The sequence below is a fragment of the Egretta garzetta genome, unplaced genomic scaffold (assembly GCF_000687185.1).
Source record: "Egretta garzetta isolate BGI_Z169 unplaced genomic scaffold, ASM68718v1 scaffold492, whole genome shotgun sequence".
NCBI classification, from domain to species: Eukaryota; Metazoa; Chordata; class Aves; order Pelecaniformes; family Ardeidae; genus Egretta; species Egretta garzetta.
Window position 1 is genome coordinate 838025 of NW_009258784.1, and position 2144 is coordinate 840168.

Sequence of the window (2144 nt, forward strand, 5' to 3'; positions counted from 1 at the left end):
TATTTGGTGGATTTGAGTCATTCTTATATTGTTAGAATGTTCTGAGAAATGTTCATCTAGGAAGCAGTATCTTCCATACGTGACTAAATGGCCTACAGTTAATAGGCTAAGGCAAACAGTCAAATAAATGGATGTGTGGAAAAGTCTGTCTCTCTTCACAGTCCCTGTGTTTCAAGTTCTTTGAGACAGAACTTAACTTTCTGTCCATCACTTCACTCACTGGTACCAGGAACTGTCAAGCTTACTGGAACTGCCAAGCAACAGAAAAAGCAAATATAATGCAATGTTAATCCACAAATCCCAAAGTAGTAATCTAAAATAGCGCAGCTGTAAACAAAGATGCCAACATGTGCTGAGATGTGCAGCAGTGGAACGTGGCTGTCCTGTCTGACAGATCTAGCAGGGACAAGAAAGAGAAAGCTGACCTGCAAAGCCCACTGATTTTGTCCGAGAGAAGCAGCTTACATGAATCAAGGCTGTTGCTGGTTTTTTAGTACATGAACTGTAAGGTGACCAAGAAAGAGGGTGGCAGGGGGGGAAAGAGAGATGAAAACATCACAGCATTAATTTAAGGAAGACATGTATAAATGGAGAGACTGGAATGTTCTTAAGCCAGTGCCCTAAGCTGAGCGCAGTGACTGCTTCAGCAGTCCTGCATCATTTCACCTCCACCACTGCTCCTTCTCCTATTTTGTATGGTGCTCTTCTTGTAAACTCTCCCCTGTTGTTCCCTCAGATCCTGTGCCACCTGTATCTGTATATAAAAGGCATGTAAGAAGCAAAAATCTGTCAAAGGAAAAATGTAGCAGTTTGATAATGGATATGGAGAGCAGATAACAAAGCTGAAAATGCTGAAAGGCTTAATAGCTACTCTACCTCGCCCTTCCTAAGAAAGCAGAAGAGCAACAGTAACAAGGAGAATGGAAAATGAGAGGTCAGCAGGCAAAATGAAGAAGAAATGAGAAGTAGCTCAGCTGTTCTTATAATGCTGCTCAAGGCTGAGTAAGATTCTGTGATTCAGAGCCAGCTTTTATTTACCTCTCGTGTGTTATGAACAGGAAGGCTGATTTGAGACCTTTGCATAGTCTTTCTTTGCCCTGAAGTATGTAGAAATCATGGTAATTACATCTGGATCCACCCTTCTCATTTTATGACTCTACTATCTAATGAATAGATGGAGGACAGAGCATTAAGCAGAGAAACTATTTTTAAGCGGTCTGGTTTGATACCAGAAATAGCCAAGTCAAGATAGTGTTGGACTCTGCAGGGGTAATTTACTGTGCTAAAAATAACTAGTTTTGAAATTTTAAGCTACTGCTTGCCTATACGTTATAGTATCTAAGTAGCTTCATTCCTACCTGAAGCATCTGTTGCCTGTTGTGGTCATTTTCTTACTGCTTTCACAAATATTGCAGTTATCCAACGTTCTTAGTAAGGCCTGAGGACTCTTTGTTGTAGCTTCTGTACAAAAATGCACCAATGCTTAATCCCTGGCTGTGTTTTCTTGACATAAAGTGAGAAACTGCATCCTAAGAAGAAGGATTTTCATTAGAGAAGATTACCTAGAAAAATGAGAAGGAGTTAGTGACAGCAAACAGTTCTTGCTTGGCAGCAGGATCTCTAGGTGCTGGGATGGGAGTAGGCTGAGAGTATGAAGCCCTGTAGACCTATGCTCCCCTCCCATCCGTATGATTAAATATCCTTTCCCAGTCATTCTTCTGTTTTTATTTTCATGCTATATTTTGCATTTCCTTAAACACCTGGAATGCCTTGCCCAGACTGCTCAGTCAAGCTTGGCTTGTAAGTCTGCCATCTCCCGGAGCCTATAAACCTTTCTTCTTTGTGTAGGGTAAGATTAACTGAGGAGTCATCTGAGAGAGATCCATGTGGTTTTCCTCATTCATTCCTCTTCTGGCTTCTGTCTTTGTCTTGCTAGACTGAAAACTCATTAGGGCAGGAGCATAGTTTTAAAGCTTATTTATAACTTTTAAAATTATTATTATTAATAATAATTATTTATATATAATATAATATTGTGTAATAATAATAATAATAATGCCTCAGGTGTTGTTGACTGCATGTAGGCAAGCAAAATAGTTTATGATCTGATGAGTACTGACCCTTTGACTGCTAGCATAAGTTTG

At 39.8% G+C, this 2144-nt stretch overlaps 1 protein-coding gene across 1 annotated transcript in view; it reads left to right on the forward strand.

The window, feature by feature from the left end:
- Positions 1–2144, forward strand: part of ARHGAP42 (Rho GTPase activating protein 42) — a 122032-nt gene that overhangs the window by 115629 nt on the left and 4259 nt on the right. The window lies entirely within an intron of this gene.